At 47.8% G+C, this 12,462-nt stretch overlaps 1 long non-coding RNA gene and 1 pseudogene across 1 annotated transcript in view; both read right to left on the reverse strand.

Moving 5' to 3' along the window:
• Positions 1-8,348, reverse strand: part of LOC146421259 (uncharacterized) — a 29,963-nt pseudogene extending 21,615 nt beyond the window's left edge.
• Positions 1-12,462, reverse strand: part of LOC146421252 (uncharacterized) — a 194,659-nt gene that overhangs the window by 175,494 nt on the left and 6,703 nt on the right. The gene's annotated exons all lie outside the window — the stretch shown is intronic.

A 12,462-nucleotide genomic window follows, 5' to 3' on the forward strand; every position in this document is an offset into this window, starting at 1 on the left:
TCTTCAATCAGTTTTTTGGCTGGGTTCCTGTGGTGTGAGGTGGAATGCAAGCCAGTTGAGCAGGAGGTGGTGGCGCTGGGAATGCGCAGGCAGGAGATGGTGGCTGCTGCGCTGGTCCTGGCTGGTAGGCTTGGTTGGTATATGTTACATATGATGGCATCTGCTCTGCAGGCACATAACTCACAGAACTGTCATTAGTAGATAGTGGGAGCACAGGGCAAAATCTGGCTATGTGACCAGGTTGCTTACACCAGTAACAGATAATAGGGGTGGAAGGAGGTTTAGGTGGCTTTCTCTAGTTCACAGGGAAAGCTTTAGAGGTCCCCGGGGAAGGTTTGGAAGGGGTATTTGAATTTAGGTCTATAGGTACACCCATGCAGGCATTGATGAGCCTGTTAATGGTGAGTGGAGGGGTAGGAGGGAGAGTGCTGATAATTTGTATACAACGATCATTTGCATTAAACATAGGGCTTTTTAACAAAACTTGCTCCTCGGTCTCCTCTCCCATGAATTGTCTTTCAATGGCGATAGTAAGCCGATCAATGAACTTGACGAACGTCTCATTAGGGCGTTGTGTGATCGAGGTACAAGGTAAAAATGATGTAGAACTAGTGGGGACAAGCTTTAGGGCTTGTTTTGCAGCTTTGGCTAAGTCAGATAATACAGAGGAGGATAAAGCAGGAATTTGATCCAGTGGCTTTTTCCAGTTCCCTTCCCCACACAAGCAGTCAAGTGTCAAATTTTGACACTCAGGGTTCCCTTTGTATAAGCTAATTAGAGCTTGAGCTCTCTCTTTCCAGGCTTCTTCCCACATCCTATATTGGGCATTTGTTAATATACTTTTTATAATTGCTTTGATATTGTGGGGGCACTTCGCTTCGGATGCTAGCATTGTTTGTAAAAAGGATTGGAAATATGCAGAATCTTTCCCGTGTTCTTTCACTGCTTTGCACAACTCATTCATCTGGCTGAATAGAATTTCTTGCCAGCTCACAGCATTCGGTTGGCTAAGGTGATTATGCTGTGGGGGAAGGCTGATGCCCTTCTGGCTATGACGTACCGGCGCAGGAAATATACTCCCGCCCCCCCCCCCCGCAGCTTCACTTCCGGCCCCGGCAGGTGATGCAGTGTTGGAACCCGAGCCGGGGAACTCAAGGGTGGGGTTTTCTCTCACTGCCGCCCTGCCCCCTGATGTAATAGGGGCAGGGAATGATGACACTGAGGGAGGAGGGTTTGGGGGTGGTGCCAAGGTGGAAAGGCTCGTGGCGGGAAAGCGAAAGGGATTATGGGGAGAAGAAGTTGCCCCGAGGGGCTGCCAGGGACTATTAGGAGTTGACAGGAGGTCGGCGCCATGTTGGTTCAGTTCAGTAAAGGGAGAAGGGGAGGAGAAAGACGGCGAGGTGAAGGGGTTCGGGATAGACGAATGGGCAGGTTGCACAGTCCTGGCAAGGGGAGGGGGAGGACAAGGAAGCACCCTGTAGCTGGTGGCAGGCAGGCGTCTGGTGACGGGGTGTGGTTTCTTGTTCCCCCCTGAAAAGGTTAGAGGGATGAAGGGATTGAGGGGAAGGAAGGTCTGAAGGAGAACGCGGGGGTTCAAGGAAGGGGGAGGAACTGAAGCAGGGGGGTTAATATACACCTCTGTCGGAGGGTCGGGCAGCCTGGAATTTCCACAACCCGTGCTGGCTAAGCCCCAGAGTTTTACCCCTGCCACACTGAGAAATGAAAAAATTAAAACTGAAGGAGATGGGGAACAGAGGACCCTGTCTCCACTTATTGGTCCCTAAGGGCCACCCACGGATCACTACCTTCTCGGGGGACTGGTGGGAGAAACCCCCTCCCCACTCCAGCGCCGAGATGCTTACCCTAACTTGACAGCTTTCCTGCAGCTGTCTCCCGCGGGCTGATGGCTGTTGTCCGCTCTTTTGGTACAGCACGGATGTCACACAGTTCCAGCAGCAACAAAGTTCAGCTAACGACAGGTATTCCCAACGGCTATCGGGGACTTTTCAAGAGTCTCTCTTGGGTTCCCCAGGAACGCTACACAAGCTCACAAAATGTCCGCTTCACGGCAGAGATGGTATCGCAGTGTTTACAGCACCAGGGCCATGTGGGCTCTCTCTGGCGCTGTTTTTAGAATGGTGTGGTGCTTTCTGCGCTGAGATGGCGGCTCCTCGAAGCGTGGCTCCTGTGGTTGCACTGCGCACAGAGCGGGGCAGGGGCGGCCTTGCTTCTTGTCGGTGGCATGGTTTCTCTTGAGAGCGTGGTCTGCTGGCTACTCGGCTCTGCCGATAGTGAGGCAGTGGGTGCAGGAGCGGCTGCCATGTGGAGAGGCTGGCGCTGCAGTTTTCGTGGCGGCGATGATTCTTTTTCACAGCGAAGCTGCAGGGGATGGGTCACACTGGCTCCGTAGTGTTCAGCAGGTCTTAGCAATGCGAGTCACAGCACCATTTGCTGCTTCACTACCCGAAAAGCAGCCGACAGCCGAAAGCAACAACGAAAAGGCAGCCGGTTGCGCTGAACGCTGACCCGGGCGCGCAGCGGCTGTGATGCACACGAGTGAGTGCAGCTTCCAGGGGGACGGTAGTGTCAGGGTTTAATAAATCCATGCAAGACGGGTATGACATAAACACCAATGTGATGCAGAAAGTCGTCCAACTTTATTCTTCAGCAGTGCTTCTTTTAAAGCTTTTTACCTTCCGTACACGCGACACGGAATTTCTCCATATGGTTTGTACACGCGCTTATGAGATTATATAATTGGTTATAGGTGATAAACAAAGTTAAGCATGCACTATATGATTGGTATATGCAGATTTACTAATTTGGGCAATATTTCCTATATTCCTTGGCCAGCAAAGAATTCCCTACTTTGGGCAATATTTCCTGTTCTCTTTGGCCAACAAGCCATCTTCTACTTTTGGGCAAGATCCGGTTTTCTCTGGCTAGCTGCTTGCTGTCTTGCAGTATCAGCAAAAATACTTCCCCTTATCTATCTTCAAAGACTTTCATAGGTCTGTTAAGGCAGACCAGCTGTTAAGACAGGCCAGACCCCAACACAGCAGCCTGTTAGGAAAGCGGTAAAGATGAAAGAGGCGTAGACTTCTACGTTTGGGATTCCAGCAGGTTTATTGTAGGGACGCTGACGGAGCTTGCAGGGCGGAGAACGAGGTAAAGGACCGGGGTGCCCAGAATCCAAAGCTCAGAAGCCTCGAACCCAGTCTTGCACAATGTTAAAAGGTGTGTGTGGGGGGAAATGGGGCGTATCCAGCCCCTGAGGACCAACCAGGAAGGGTCTGAGGGAGAAGGGCAGGGTTACAAACCAATAACAGTATTGCAGGGGAAGGTACATAATTTTTAACCAATGGGATATTTTAGCTGGGGGAATATTCTGAAACAGAAATTATAAATTTAATAAAGGCGGGGTGTTATATAGGACTAATCCACTGCAGCATTTTTTCAAATTCTGATTCGTCCCTTCCACTTTCCCACTCAACTGTGGTCACCAAGAGCTATGTCAGTCCCACTTTATACCCAGGGTTTTGCTCAGCTGTTGCACCACATCTGCTATAAAATGGAGATTTTTCTCTGAAGACAAACCAGGTTGCCCCCAAATCTTGGTATGATTGATTAAGCATAATTTTTACCAGTTCCCTGGATTTATTGGTGTGACAGTGTCTTGGTTTGAAAGACAGGTGTCTGCCAAGAGAGGTTGAACCCTCCCTTAGGACAGAGAATGTGATTTTCCCCTCCCTCCAAATTATTTAATTTTGTAAATCAAGGGCTTTCAGGCAAAGGTATGGGAAAAGGAATATCAGTTCTTTACTAGTATCTATAAACAAGCAATAACAATAATAGCAACCACAAATAGAACCAGAAACCAATAGCAGATGACTTGTGAGCTGCTGAGCCTCTTTCCTGTGTGGTGTAATCACGGTTGCAAGCAGCAGGGGTGCTGTTGAGCTCCCGGCCAGGCAGGGCAGGTGCGATGACTCCCAAGTGGCTGCAGGTGGCGCTGTGGCGCAGGGTCAGGTCAGCCTCAGGCAGCTGGTAATGGTGGGCAGGCTGAAAAGCATGCAGGGCAGCTCGGAGCGGCAAAAAAGCAGCGCGACAGGGGTAGGAGCTGGCTCTCCCCGCCTAGCTAGTGAGGTAGCAAGGATTTCTGCAGTCACAGCAGACGCCGCGGTCTCGTGTGGCAGAGGGCAGGGGCAGGCGGCAGAGGCAGCTGGACTCTCCCGGCGGCAGCTGCGAGAAAACGCAGCAGCCCAGGGAAACGTGCACTTCCCAGTGGGAAAACAGGTTGAATCAAAGCTCACCAAGCCAGGAGAAGAAAAAACAGGGCACAGTTGGATTTCCTCTGGTCGCAGCTGAAAAGCAAGGAGCAGCCTCTCCTCTCAGTGTCCGAACCACGAGAGCATTCCACCCGCAGGCTCTTCCCTTACCCTGCCCTGCCCAAGCACACCTTTTGTCTTTTACAAAAGACTTGATGGCTCTAAACACCCAACTATTTCTTGCTTAGTAACAGGGATGGAGAAAAATTTCAAGGCCTTCCCCAAACTCTGACATTATCCACCCTGAATTTTTTTCATTCCAACATGTTACATTGAGCTTAAACATTTAAATTACATAAGTACATGCATTACTCTAATTATATACATATATACATACAGATATGGATACAGGCACAGTGTTATGGGCAATTCAACCCCAACTAAGGTCTCCCTGAGGTATGCATCGTGCTTCTCCATCCTTTTGCATCACCCACCAGGTGCACCCTGATTCCTGAGCGAAGACATCCCCACGGGTGGGTTTGTCTTTGCCTGAGGCAGAATTAATCCAAACAGTTTTCCCTAGCATGCCTCTCATGTGTACCACTGGAACTTTATCCCCGTCTGCTGTTTGCAGGGGTTCAGTTTGGGCAGGGCCAGGTCAGTTGGTGGAACCTCGGGTGTTAACTAGCCAGTTAACAAGCATGTGGCCTTGGCTAAATGCTGTTCCCAACCTTTAAAAGTCCCCCCACCTAAAGCTTTCAAGGTGGTTTTTAGCAGACCATTGCATCGCTCCACTTTGCCAGCAGCAGGTGCATGATAAGGAATGTGGTACACCCACTCAATGCCATGTTCCCTAGCCCAGTTGTTTATGAGGTTATTTTTAAAATGAGTCACATTGTCTGACTCAATTCTCTCAGGGGTACCATGCCTCCACAGGACTTGGTTTTCAAGGCCCAGGATGGTGTTACGAACAGTGGCATGAGGCAAGGGTAGGTTTCCAACCACCCCGTGGTGGCTTCTACCATTGTGAGCACGTAGCGCTTGCCATAGCAGGTTTGAGACAGTGTGATGTAATCAATCTGCCAGGCCTCTCCATACTTATATTTAGACCACCTTCCACCATACCACAGGGGTTTCACACGCTTGGCTTGCTTGATGGCAGCACACATCTCACAATTATGGATTACCTGGGAGATGCAGTCCATGGTTAGATCCACTCCTTGGTCTCGTGCCCACTTGTAGGTGGCATCTCTGCCTTGATGGCCAGAGGCATCATGGGCCCATCGAGCTAGGAACAGCTCCCCCTTGTGTTGCCAATCCAAATGTATTTGTGACACCTTTATCTTTGCAGCTTTATCCACTTGTTCATTGTTTTGGTGTTCCTCATTAGCTTGACTCTTGGGGACATGGGCATCTACATGACAGACCTTCACAGGTAGTTTCTCCACCCTAGTGGCAATGCCCTGCCACTCATCAGCAGCCCAGATTTGTCTTCCTCTACACTGCCAGCTGGCTTTTTTCCACCTTTCCAACCAACCCCATAGAGCATTGGCTACCATCCATGAATCAGCGTAGAGGTAAAGCTTTGGCCACTTCTCTCTTTCAGCAATGTCCAGGGCCAGCTGGACAGCTTTGAGTTCAGCAAGTTGACTCAATCCCCCCTCTCCTTCTTTAGCCTCTCCGACCTGTCATGTGGGGCTCCATACAGCTGCTTTCCACTTCCTATTTGCCCCCACAATACGACAGGAACCATCAGTGAACAGAGCGTAGCGTGTTTCATCTTGTGGCAGTTGGTTGTAAGGTGGAGCTTCCTCTGCACGAGTCACTTGTTCCTGCTCCTCTTCATCCGTGAGGCCAAAGTCTTCACCTTCGGGCCAATTTGTAATTATTTCTAAGATCCCAGGGTGATTTGGGTTTCCAATACGGGCGCGCTGTGTGATGAAAGCAATCCATTTGCTCCACGTGGCATCGGTGGTGTGGTGGGTTGAGGGAACCTTTCCCTTGAACATCCACCCCAGCACTGGCAGTCGGGGTGCAAGGAGAAATTGTACTTCTGTACCCATTACCTCTGAGGCGGTTTGGACACCTTCATAGGCTGCTAAGATTTCCTTCTCGGTGAGAGTATAGTTGGCTTCGGACCCTCTGTAACTTCGGCTCCAGAATCCCAGTGGTCGTCCTCGAGTCTCGCCAGGCACCTTCTGCCACAGGCTCCAGGACAGACCATTCCCCCCAGCTGCAGAGTAGAGCACATTCTTCACTTCTGGTCCTGTCCTGACTGGGCCAAGGGCTACTGCATGAGCGATCTGCTTGATCTGAGCAAAGGCTTGTTGCTGTTCAGGGCCCCAGTGGAAATCATTCTTCTTGCAGGTCACCAGGTAAAGAGGACTCACAATCTGGCTGTACTTGGTGATATGCATCCTCCAGAAACCTATGGTGCCTAGGAAGGCTTGTGTCTCTTTCTTGTTGGTTGGTTGGAACATTGCTGTGATCTTCTTCATGACTTCGGTAGGAATCTTACGCCATCCTTCTTGCCACTTCACTCTCAGGAACTGGTTATCTTTGGCAGGCCCCTTGACTTTGCTGTTTTTGATGGCAAAACCGGCTTCCAGGAGAATTTGGATGATTTTTCTCTCCTTTCTCAAACACTTCTTCTGCTGTGCTCCCCCACACAATGATGTCGTTTATGTACTGCAGATGTTCCGGAGCCTCACTCTTTTCCAGAGCAGCCTGGATCAGTCCATGGCAGATGGTGGGACTGTGCTTCCACCCCTGGGGCAGTCGGTTCCAGGTATACTGCACGCCCCTCCAGGTGAAAGCAAACTGAGGCCTGCACTCTGCTGCCAGAGGAATGGAGAAGAATGCATTTGCAATGTCAATAGTGGCATACCACTTTGCTTCCTTGGACTCTAGCTCATACTGGAGCTCCAGCATGTCCGGTACAGCGGCACTCAGAGGTGGAGTCACCTCATTCAAGGCACGATAGTCCACAGTCAATCTCCATTCTCCGTCAGATTTGCACACAGGCCAGATGGGGCTATTAAAGGATGAGTGGGCCTTGCTGACCACCCATTGGCTCTCCAGCTCACGGATCATCTCGTGGATGGGAACCACAGCATCTCGATTCGTTCTGTATTGCCGGCAGTGCACTTTCAATGTGGCAATTGGTACTTGTTGGTCCTCCACCTTCAAAAGTCCAACTGTGGAAGGGTTCTCTGATAGTCCAGGCAAGGTGTTCAATTGCCTCACGACCTCTGCCTCGACAGCAGCCATTCCCAAAGCCCATTTGAGTCCTTTCGGGTCTTTGAAATAGCCATTATGGAGGAAGTCTATGCCCAGAATACATGGGGCCTCTGGACCAGTCACAATGGGATGTTTTTGCCACTCCTTCCCAGTCAGGCTCACCTCGGCTTCAACTAGGGTCAACTGCTGTGATTCCCCAGTCACCCCAGCAATAGAAATGGATTCTGCTCCCGCAAGTCCCGATGGCATTAGGGTACACTGCGCACCTGTATCAACTAGTGCTTTGTATTTTTGTGGCTCTGATGTGCCAGGCCACTGAATCCACACAGTCCAAAAAACATGGTTTTCCCGTACCTCTACCTGGCTAGAGGCAGGACCCCTCTAGCACTGGTTATCATTCCCTTCCTGGTCATACGTTCTAGAGGTTCCTTCAAGGGGATCTGACCCATCATCTTCCCTTCTATTGTACCTAGCAGGTCGGCCACAGGAAGCTGAGGCTACCTTCGCTTTAGCAGAACCCCCTCGGCCAGCGTTTCCCTCCTTAAGCTGACGCACCCATGCTGCCAGAGCAGTAGTGGGCTTCCCATCCCACCTCCTCATGTCTTCTCCATGGTCATGCAGAAAGAACCACAACTCGGCTCGTGGGGCGTACCCTCTCTCCCTAGCTGGGGGACGTCGGGCTCTGGTGTTGGGGCCTGTGACTCTCACTGGTGCCACATTGATCCTCCTCATCTCTTCCCTAATCTCCTCCCTCAGGTCCTTCATCTCCTCTCTCGTCTCCTTTATCTCTTTCATCTCCTCTCTGAGGTCTTGAACCACAGCAGAGACCTGAGCCTGCATCGGACCACTTATCACACTTGCATAATACCTGAGCCTGTCAGCTATGGAACCCACTGTCTCTTGATTGTCATCAGCATTAATTGTTGCAATGAAGGTGTCATATTGGGATGGCCCTAGATTTGCAAGGTTCCACAACATTTGCCCGGTGCACCTGACCCTGTCAGGATCATTTTTGTGCTGTCCATACCTCCCAAAGAGCACCTCAATTATGGCTGCTTCTCTCAGCCATTTGATCCCTTCCTCAACAGTCTTCCAGGACATTCTACGGTAGTGATCCTGCATTCTGTGTTTGTGGACAAACTTCTCTCTTACACCCATTAAAAGCTTTCCCCAGAGAGAAAGTGGCCCTGGCTCCCTCGCGAACACTTTGTCAACACCCAGGTCTTGGGCCAAGGGTCCCAAATTCCTTGCTTCGTTATTATCCAACTGCACACCTGGGCCCATAAGGCCCCAAACCTGAAGTAACCAGGTTGGGAAAGCTTTGTGCGCCCGTTGCTTAACATCATCTTGCAGATTACGGAGACTATCGAAGTGGAAGGACTCAGTGATGATTATGGGCTCAGATTCCACTGCTGGTTGTGAGGGCAATGGTTCCCCATCATCATTAACTGGGCGTACTGATTTGGTTTTATACTTCGTACGCACCACAGGGGCAACTGCTGCTGGCTGTGGCTGCTCTTGGGGTTCAGCTGGAACCTGGATGGTCGTAACATCTGTGGGTTCCATTGCTGCATCATCAGACTCTTTCCCTTTGGGGCAAGGAGAGGGTTTTACACCTGCTAGGGAGATGTATTCCCTCAGCAGCTGTTGTATTTTGTGCATTTCTTCCACTAGCACCCCCACCCATTCCGGACAGTTTGTTTCTGAGGCAGGCTGTTGGACAAGGTCAGGCTGTGGGGTATCCCCAGGCTCTGGGACAGCCTTGGGCTCTGTGGCTGCATCCCTATTCCCTGGCACAGGTGTTGGAATGGTTACCCAGGGAAGTTTCACCTTATCCCAGAATGCAAAGTAGGATAGACCTATCAGCCACAGCAACACCAGGCACTCTATGGTATCATAAGCATTTAGAGAGTTTCCAAACCTTTCGAGCATTAGTTGGGTAGGCCCAAAGTAATGAATAAAAGGTTGAGAAAAACCTTCTCCTGGTGTTATCTCCTCACAAAAGGTACTATTACCAAACAAACTACAAAAACATGTACTGATGGTGTCAAAAAACTGTAGCCATGTGCCTGCCTTTAAAATGAACTGAAAGATCCAGAAATTCTTCACCCTATTGGCCCATTGTGCAAACTGGATGACAGCCACAATAATCTTAGTTATAGGACCCATGTTTAGGTAGGGAGCTGCAAATAGGAAAAATGTGGTCACAATTATGTGCCAACCAAACCAGGGTATACTCAACATAGTACCACTTAATTAGGTTTTCATGTTCACCACACTAAGATAGGTCTCACAGAAACTGTTATTCCTTTTTCTTCCAATGCCCTCGAGCCCCACGTTGGGCGCCAAGATCTGTCTTGGTTTGAAAGACAGGTGTCTGCCAAGAGAGGTTGAACCCTCCCTAGGACAGAGAATGTGATTTTTTCCCTCCCTCCGAATTATTTAATTTTGTAAATCAAAGGCTTTCAGGCAAAGGTATGGGAAAAAAGGAATATCAGTTCTTTACTAGCATCTATAAACAAACAATAACAATAATAGCAACAACTAGAACCAGAAAACCAATAGCAGATGACTTGCGAGCTGCTGAGCCTCTTCCCGTGTGGTGTAATCACGGTTGCAAGCAGCAGGGGCGCTGTTGAGCTCCCGGCCGGGCAGGGCAGGTGCGATGACTGCCGAGTGGCTGCAGGTGGCGCTGTGGCCCTGTGGCGCAGGATCAGGTCAGCCTCAGGCAGCTGGATGATGGCAGACAGGCTGAGAAGCACGCAGGGCAGCGAAAGCAGCTCAGAGCAGCGAGAAAGCAGGGCAGCAGCGGCGAGCGCCGGCGCTCTCTCTCTCTCTCTCTCTCTCTCCCCGGCCAGCGAAGATTTCTGCTGTCACAGCAGACACAGCTGTCTCGTGCGGCAGAGGGCGGGGAGAGGCAGCAGGGGCCGCGGGGCTCTCCCGGCAGTAGCTGTGGGAAAACGGAGCCCGGGGGAAAACGTGCCCTTCCCCGTGGAGAGAAAGGTTGAATCAAAGCTCACCCAGCCAGGAGAAGAGAAAAAAAACAGGGCACAGTTGGATTCCCTCTGGTCACAGGCGAAGAGCAAAAAAGAGCAGCCTCTCTCCTCAGCGTCCGAACCACGAGAGAGAGTTCCAAGGGCTGGCTCTACCCTTACCCTGCCCTGCCCAAAGCCCAGCTTTTGTCTTTTACAAAAGACTTGATCACTCTAAACATTTAACTATTTGTTGCTTAGTAACAGGAATGGGAAGAAATTCTCAACCCCCAACATTACCTAAAACAGAAGCTAGACAAAGTGAAGAGAATTAAAAGCATTTAAATTTTTTGAAGGGCCTTTAAAGTGCATTTAAAGCAGACAAAGCCTAAGTGAAAAGCTACACCCAAAATAGATAATGGCTCCCGATTTTTTCATGTTTTATAAGTTCCATTCATTTAAATATTGAGCTTTAATCCTCCAATTACAGCTTCAAGCAATGATGTCAATTACTACAAGTTTGCTCCCTACAATTGACTGTTGTTTACATATCTTGTGGCCTGAGTCAGTAAGCTGTCCTTGAAGTTCGAGTTTAGAAGAATTGTTTTATCTAAAAATGCTAAGAACAAGAGCTCTAGCATCCTATACAGTGTCCAAAGTTATACACAAAAATCACAAGTACACAAAAAACATAGATGCTAAAGTCCCAAAGCATCACAAATGATGTTAATTTAAAATTCTGTTATGTTTAAATTCTATTAAAGTTAAGTTCTGTTAAAGTTCTTTTAATTTAAGTGAGTTTAAGTTTTATTACAAGTACATTATGTTAAGTTTAAATCAAGTTAAGTTTAAGCAATTGTTATTTTAAATTCCATTGAGTTTAAATTCAATTAAGGTTGAATCTGTCCAATTTAAGTGTTTCTCAGTTTAATGTTCATTATTTTTTAGTTTCTGTTAATTTTATCTTCTGTTAAATTCTACTATGATTGAATTCTGTTCATTTTCAGTGATGTTAACTTTAAATTTTATTGTTTACATTTTATTTATTGTTTAAATTTTATTGTTTACATTTTATTATGTTATGCTCATTTATTTTAAAAAACACATTTCTGCAGCTGTAGAAATAAGATGAAGATTTTCAACAAAAACTTTCCTGATAAAGATTTAACAATGTAAACACACAGTCTGTAAAATACTTGCTGTAGTCAAGAATGCTGCATATCCAATTGTTCTAAATTTGCTAGTTAATATTACTATTCACAGAAACCTTTGCAATTTTATCTTCCACAGGTAAAACAGAAGAATGAGTGAGAGTTTCAAACAATGCTGCACGTGCACAATTCAGTTATTTAAAATTTGTCTGTGGTACCATTGTTTGTTTAGTTAAAGTTAAATAATAATGCCAGCTGCTTTCAAATATTTCACGTTACTCTGTGTAGTTATCTGCAAAAACTGTATCATTTTAAGACACTTTCCTAATTGATATTAATAAAAGCTTGTTTGTAAAATATTCTAGGGAAACCCTCCCAGTTAAGGCCTGGGCTCTGGCCAAGCCCTAGTCCTAACTAGTTGGGAAATATGCCATCAGTCCCAGTTGTTTCTGCACTAAAAATGTCATCGAGTCACTTTGACTTGCTAAATTAAGCTTATAAAGCTAGACTCTCTTCCAGGTAAACTTGTAATCCTTGCCTGGGAAAAGTTCTCCAAGCCCTGCCTATGGAATGAAGTTCCCCAGCAATTGCAGTCCCTGGGTGATGGCAAAGTAGTTAAGCAATTAATAGTGTATTTTCTTAAGTAAGCTTATTGTTTCATTCCATGTATTGTTATACCTTTGTGTCATTTTCAACTTCTTATAATAAGAAACACATCTTGCCAAAAACAAAGAAGGGGGGGTATAACCCCTTGCAACTAGATAATGTAATATTTGCGCAAAATTTTTTTGTGTGAAAAAATGTAATTTCGCTTTTTAGAACAGTTATTGT

Source organism: Lichenostomus cassidix, unplaced genomic scaffold, assembly GCF_008360975.1.
Source record: "Lichenostomus cassidix isolate B80296 unplaced genomic scaffold, HeHo_3.0 HiC_scaffold_43, whole genome shotgun sequence".
NCBI classification, from domain to species: domain Eukaryota; kingdom Metazoa; phylum Chordata; class Aves; order Passeriformes; family Meliphagidae; genus Lichenostomus; species Lichenostomus cassidix.